Below are 6372 nucleotides of genomic sequence, written 5' to 3'. Positions count from 1 at the left end.
GATATTACTCAGCCATAAAAAATAATGAAATCTTGTCATTTGCAACAATGTGGTTGAATCTAGAGGGTATAATGCTAAGTGAAATAAATCAGAGAAAGGCAAATAACATATGATTTCACTCATATGTAGAATTTAAGAAACCAAGCAAACAAAGAAAAAAAGAAACAAAAATAGACTCCTCTTCTTCTTTTGAGCACATGCATGTGTGGGGGAGGGGCAGAGAGAGAGGGGGAGAGAGAATCCCAAGCAGGATCCCCACTGTCAGTTCAAAGCCCCACTCAGAGCTCAAACCCATGAATCCTGAGATCACAAACTGAAATCAGGAGCTGAACATTAAACTGACTGAGCCACCCAGGTGTCCCCCAAACAACATTCTCTTAACTGTAAGGAACAAAGTGATGCCAGAGGAGAGGTGGAGGGGAGGGGGAGATGGGTGAAATCGGTGAAGAGTACACTTTATTTTTTTTAAGTTTATTTATTTTGACAGAGAAAGACAGAGAGAGAGAGAGAGAGAGAGAGAGAGAGAGAGAGAGAGAGAGAAAACAAGCTGGGAAGGGGGCAGAGAGAAGGAGAAACAGAATCCCAAGCAGGTACTGTGCTGTCAGCACAGAGCCTGATGCGGGGCTCGAACTCACAAACTGTAAGATCATGACCTGAGCCAAGATCAAGAGTTGGATGCTTAACCAAGTGCACCACCCAAACACCCTGAAGAGTGCGCTTATCTTGATGAGCACTGAGTAATGCATAGAATTGTTGGATAACTATGTTGTACACCTGAAACTGTGTTAACAGTGTATGTTAACTAAAAAAAAACCTATGGCAGCTCTTTCTGTCCACAGATCGTATCCCTGTGATTTAATACAATTACCTTTTTTTTGTAAAAATAAATGAATAGTTTATAATTTCAATATATTTAATTAATTCATAAGCTCAAAAAATGCATCAGACTCAAAATACAAGCAAAAATACAGCTAGTGCTTCCCCCCCACCCCTTTTCACTTAATTGGGTAAATAAAAAGCAACTGGTAGGGCAGAAAGGGTAGTGGAGGTACAGGAGATAGGGAATACTGGGTATGAAATCATGTTCGGCTATGCATAAAGTTTTAAGTAATCAGATAATTGGGGAAGCTACCACCAGTCCCAATTCCTGTCTCTTGGAACCCTATTCAAGCTTCCTGTTAAGTGTCTTGTAAGTGTCAAATCATTTTTTTAGGTTTATTTATTTTTGAGAGAAAGAATACTAGAGGGGGAAGGATGGGGCAGAGGAGGCAGGGGCGGGACAGAGGATCTTAAGCAGGCTCCACACTGACAGCAGAGAGCCCAATACAGGGCTCCAACTCATGAACCTGAGATCATGACCTGAGCAGAAGTTGGATCCTCAACAGACTGAGCCACCCAGGAGCCCCAAAGCTCCAAAGCATTTTGAAGAAATCAAGATTGTTCAAAGCTGATTGGAGTCCCTAGTGAGAAATCAAGCAAAAGGCCCCTCTCTCCTTACCAATATTATTTTTGTCTTATATTTACCACTTTTTACCATGTTATATATTTTTCCTATTTATCTTGTTTATTGTCTGTTTTCCCTCACTAAAATATAAGCTGCCTAAAGGCAGGAGTTGTTTTGTTCTTGTTCCATTCCTATATGACTGAGAACAGTGTAGACACCTAGCAGATATTCAATAAATACCTACTGAATGACTGAAACATTACCGGTCCTTTGCCTTCCCTTTACTTAATATGAATTGCAATTTATGCATGTTTTCTGGATGAATTATACAAATAGTGTGGCCTTCCTCTGAAACTAAAATGCTTTCTAACATATCAGCTCAAAAAGTTATTTTTCAGGGGTACCCAGCTGGCTCAGTTGGTTAGGCATCTGACTCTTGATTTTGGCTCAGATCATGAACCCATGGTTGTGGGATCAAGCTCCGTGTCAGGCACGGAATCTGCTTGGGATTCTCTCTCTCCCTCTCAAAATTAATAAACTAAAAAAATGTATTTTCAGCACATCAGGACAGCATCACTAAGAGTATTCTGATTTTAGCTGCCTTCTGAGCAAACTAGTTTATAAGTCCAGCTGTAAAATAACTTTCATATATTTAAAAAATGAAAGAGCTGAAGAATATTAGGATCAAAGGTAAAAAACTGGAGTTGTCACTGGACTGAATCCAAACAGGTAAACTTAAATATGCTTCTGAGTTTTGTCCCTAGTAGAATGGATTCTGCAGAAAAGTTACCCTGAGATACTTACTCTATGAATATTAAACAAGTTAGGACTCTTCTTAAAAATTCTGGAGATGCCATGACTTGCAAAGTACAGAGTGAAAAAGGCTCGTGAACAATAAATGATAAAAAAAAAAAAAGAGATGAAAGGAAAGTATACATTAAAGAGTAAGAACTCTCCTGAAACAACCCTACAGGTGGTTGCTTGTTTTGTATGTTTGTTTGTTTTTTTACATTTACTTATTTTTGAGAGACAGAGAGAGATGAGTGTGACCAGTGTAGGGACAGAAAGAGAGGGAGATATAGAATCCGAAGATAGGCTCCAGGCTTGGAGCTAGCAGTCAGCACAGAGCCCAACATGGGGCTCAACCCCACGAACTGTGAGATCAACGACCTGAGCCGAAGTTGGATGCTCAACCAACTGAGCCACCCAGGTGTCCCTGGTTTTTTTTTTTTTTTTACACCTTTCCAGAAATCATGGTCCATTTATATGACTTTCTTACAACTACAAAAGTATTTTAAAAGATGGTGCTATCTTGGGGGTAAAGAAAACAATGAGAAAGCAAAAGCATGCTCATGGATTGGAAGGATAAATATTGTTAAATGTCAATACTATCCAAAGCAATCTACACATTCAGTGCAATTCCAATCAAAATTGCATCAGCATTCTTCTCAAACCTAAAACAAACAATCCTAAAATTCGTATGAAACCACAAAAAGATCTCAAATAGCCAAAGTAACATTGAAGAAGAAAACCAGAACAAAAGGCACCACAATCCCAGACTTTAGCCTCTACTGCAAAACTGTCATCATCAAGACAGCATAGTATTGGTACAAAAACAGACATACCAATGGAATAGAACAGAGAATCCAGAATTAGACCCACAATTGGGTGGCCAACTAATCTTTGACAAACCAATAAAGAGTATCCAATTGAACAAAAGACAGCCTCTCTAACAAATGGTGCTGGGAGAACTGGGCAGCAACATGCAGAAAAATGAAACTAGACTCTTTCTAGTCTATATGCAACAATAAACTCAAAATGGATGAAGGACCTGAATGTGAAACAGGAAACCATTAAAACCCTAGAGGAGAAAGCAGGAAACAACCTCTTTGACCTCAGCCGCAGCAATTTCTTACTCAACACATCTCCAAAGCAAGGGAATTAAAAGCAAAAATGAACTATTGGGACATCATCAAAATAAAAAGCTTCTGCACTGCAAAGGAAATAATCAGGAAAACTAAAAGGCAACTGACGGAATGGGAAAAGATATTTGCAAATGGTATATCAGATAAAGAGCTAGTATCCAAAATCTATAAAGAACTCACCAAACTGCACAACCAAAAACAAATAATCCAGTGAAGAAATGGGCAGAAGACATGAATAGACACTTTTCCAAAGAAGCCATACAGGCCAACAGATACATGAAAAAATGCTTAATGTCACTCGTCAACAGGGAAATACAAATCAATACACACTGAGATACCACTTCACGCCAGTCAGAGTGGCTAAAATGAGCAAATCAGGGAACTATAGATGCTGGTGATATGGAGAAATGGGAACCCTCTTGCACTGTTGGTACCAATGCAAATTGGTACAGCCACTCTGGAAAACAGCGTGGAGGTTCCTCAAAAAATTAACAATAGAACTCCCCTCTGACCCAGCAATAGCACTGCTAGGAATTTACCCAAGGGATACAGGAGTGCTGATGCATAGGGACACATGTACCCCAATGTTCATAGCAGCACTTTCAACAATAGCCAAATTATGGAAAAAAACCTAAGTGTCCATCACCTGATGAATGGATCAAGAAGATGTGGAATGGAATACTACTTGGCAATGAGAAAGAATGAAATCTGATCATTTGCAGCAACGTGGATGGAACTGGAGAGTATTAGGCTAAGTGAAATAAGTCAGAGAAAGACAGATACCATATGTTTTTACTCATATGTGGATCTTGAGAATCTTAACAGAAGACCCTGGGGGAGGGGAAGGGGAAAAAAGGTTACAGAGAGGGAGGGAAGCAAACCAGAAGAGACTCTTAAATACAGAGAATAAACTGAGTGTGGATGGGAGTGGGAGAGAAGGGAAAATTGGTGATGGGCATGGAGGAGGCCACTTGTTAGGATGAGCACTGGGTGTTGTGTGGAAACCAATTTGACAATGTTATATTTTTTAAAAAAGGAAGCAAAAGCATATCAAAAATAGGACTAAGAATTTCTGACAGTATGGTTTCACTTTCTTTTCTTTCTTTTTCTTTTTAACCACTGAATTATTTCCAAATACCTTTCTGTGTTATGGGCTATTGACCGCTATAATTCCAATAGGTTTAAAGAATGAAAATAACGTCATTGACAGAATTGCTGAATACCTAGAGTTTAAGCACTGACGTTGTAAGACCTCTTCACTTTTGGCCTATGAAATTTACAAATCCGACCATCAACTTCCACAGGCCACTGATTTACCAGGACCTGGGCTTCTATCCAAGGTAAAGCAAGTGTATAATATGAATCCTTTTGAAATCATGAGGCCAGATTATTCCACCATGTTTATCTTGCCTGTCATCATCTTTAGTCACTGTTCAAAATATAAGATGGTACTTTTTGTCATGCCTTTTTGTGCTGCTTATACTTTTTCTTCTTTTTCCCATTCTTTACCTCCCACTGATAGAAAGTGTCTATGGGGCATTAGAGAGCAGCTACGGATCTACCAAGGTCTCCTTCAGCTCACTTCATCCATTCTTGGTACGGATAAGTGACATTTTTTCAACAAGTGAGACTCCTAAGTCCCTTTGTTATAGACATTCTGGCGCTACCGCTGCTTTTTCCTTCCTCTACAAATCTTTCCCCTCTGCCTCCCAAGCTTTTCCATGATAAACAGATTTCTCCTCTATATCCTTAACCTATTCATTGAACACTTTCCACCTGGCTCTCTCCTGAGGACTCATAACTGAATTCTAATTCTTCCATAAGCACATGGCTTGCCACTTTCCATTTGGGAGGCTGCTCATTCTGCAGTAGGCAATGTATCTGGAAGTCACAGATCAGGATTTCTATGCACTTCTATTCCACTCCTCCTTTTATTGGTAAAATCTTTGATCTCTTGCAACTTTAGTCATTTTTTGTGACTCACTCTCTAGATCTGTTTATCTGCTGTTTTTGTTTTGTTTTGTTTTGTTTGTTTTTGTTTTCTGGCCTCCTATTTGGATGGACAAGTAAATCAAAGTAACTTTTGCTGGTCCCCTAGGATATGAGTTAGCAAACCTTTTCTATAAAGGATCAGCTGGCAAATATTTTTGTTTTTGTGGGCCATACTGTCTCTGTCATAACTCTTCAATTCTGCCATTTTAGTGCAAAAGTAGCCATAAACAATAGTAAACAAATGGGCATGGCTGTGTTCCAATAAAACTTAATTTACAAAAACAGGCATCAGGGTAGATTTGGCTCAGGGGCTGTAGTATGCTAACCCCTGTCCAAGTATGTGCCAGTCACTATGACAGAGGCTTTACACTGACTATCTCAGGGGAAATTATAATGATGATTCCCCTATGGGGCAGAGTAGTAGACCATGACGGTTAAGTACCTAGCATAGTGACAGGCTTGCTAGGGGCTCTTGGGTGGCTCAGTCAGTTGAGCCTCCAACTTCGGCTCAGATCCTGGTCTCACGGTTTGTGAGTCTGAGCCCCAATTCGGATTCTGTGCTGACAGCTCAGAGCCTGGAGCCTGCTTCAGATTGTGTCTCCTTTTCTCTCTGCCCCTCCCCCACTCATGATCTGTTTCTCTCTGTCTCAAAAACAAATAAACATTAAAAAGTAATTAAAAAATAAAGAAGGTGTTTGATGAATGGTTGCTGTGTATGATAATGATTAATCTTAAATGACTCTGCAAAATAAATATTTTATGCATAAGGAAAAAGGCTTAGGGACATTAAGTAACTTGCTCATGGAGTAAGCAATGATCCAAAAGTCTGTCTGCTCTACTCTTTCCCAATGACTATAATTGGCTTGAATTTGATTTAACTGTAGAAATCTGGGTGAAGCCCCAGAAATGAAGTTTAGGGGCGTAGTGGAAATAGATTCAAATTTTCTGCAAAAACCTGCCTTCTCCTTTTAGTTTTCTAATTAATGATTCTCATTAGGCGCTATTAGCACA

The sequence above is a fragment of the Suricata suricatta genome, chromosome 13, assembly GCF_006229205.1.
Source record: "Suricata suricatta isolate VVHF042 chromosome 13, meerkat_22Aug2017_6uvM2_HiC, whole genome shotgun sequence".
NCBI lineage: Eukaryota > Metazoa > Chordata > Mammalia > Carnivora > Herpestidae > Suricata > Suricata suricatta.
The sequence above is the reverse complement of the archived record's forward strand: the minus strand, read 5'-3'. Positions refer to the sequence as shown.